Below are 1,047 nucleotides of genomic sequence, written 5' to 3'. Positions count from 1 at the left end.
GCTTCATGAACATCTTCATCTTCTTAGCTTGAGTCTTTTCTTTCATCAATTGGTTTGCCTCCTCTTGTCTCTTGGCTATTTTGTCCAATCGTTCCAATTCCTGTTCTTTGAATTGTTTGAATTCATTCCACTCTTCGTTGACCATCTCCAAAGTTACACCGACGTTTTTCTTTTTACCTTTTTTTTTGTTGCGTCTCTCCCCATTGGACGAACACTAGATCCGACAGAGTTAGAGTCACTTGCATCATTTTCGCGGGATCTCTTAGATCCACTACTTGAACCACTGTTTCCTCCTACCTGGCTACCATACCGTGGTTGATCACGGAGAGCATGCCATTCTGACATTAAATTGAAATGTTCATTCTTACCACCTGAATATATTTCATGCGCTTTTGCTAGGACATCATTCTACGACCACCCACTTTGTTGCATACGCGTAGCATTATCGTATGCGCCAACCCATTTGCTCAACTTTTTGCTCATATAGTTGTAATGGTTTCTGCACGAAGCTCCATCTCGTGGAGGATTAAATGAGCAATGCTCATTACAGTACTCAGCAATTTTCCCCCAATATGCTTCACTTTTTTGGTTCCTGCCAACAACACTATCAGTTCCATACTTAATCCAACCACTAATTAGCACCAAATTTTGATCAGTGGTCCATTTCGGGCTTTTGCGGCGAGCATGAGTTGAATCTTCTTCATTTTCCTTTCGAGTGCCTTCATTGACAGCGCTCGTGACACCAAGACCTATTTGTGTAGAAAATTCTGGAAATTCGGTTGTTCCAATATTTGGTACAACATCATTACCCATTGAAGCTGAAGAAATAGGAGGCCTTTGAGATAAATTTGGCATCACTGATCCATAATACGGAGGATAGTTTGGAACAGATGATGGCATAACGAAATTTGGTGCAAAACCATAATTTGGTATATTTTGGGGTGTGTTTGAAGGTTGATTTTGAAAATGATAGTTGTTGGAATTTGGATAGTTGAAAAGAAAATTTGACGAATTTTGAGTGTTAAATGGATTATTATTGTGATCCAT

The 1,047-nt window shown here is 39.5% G+C and overlaps 1 pseudogene; it reads right to left on the bottom strand.

Annotated features, from left to right (window-relative positions):
- Positions 1-153: 153 nt before the first annotated feature.
- Positions 154-1,047, bottom strand: LOC106331465 (annotated as a pseudogene).

This window comes from Brassica oleracea, chromosome C1 (assembly GCF_000695525.1).
Source record: "Brassica oleracea var. oleracea cultivar TO1000 chromosome C1, BOL, whole genome shotgun sequence".
NCBI classification, from domain to species: Eukaryota; Viridiplantae; Streptophyta; class Magnoliopsida; order Brassicales; family Brassicaceae; genus Brassica; species Brassica oleracea.
Note: the sequence above shows the minus strand (reverse complement) of the source record. Positions and strands in the feature narration are given on the sequence as shown.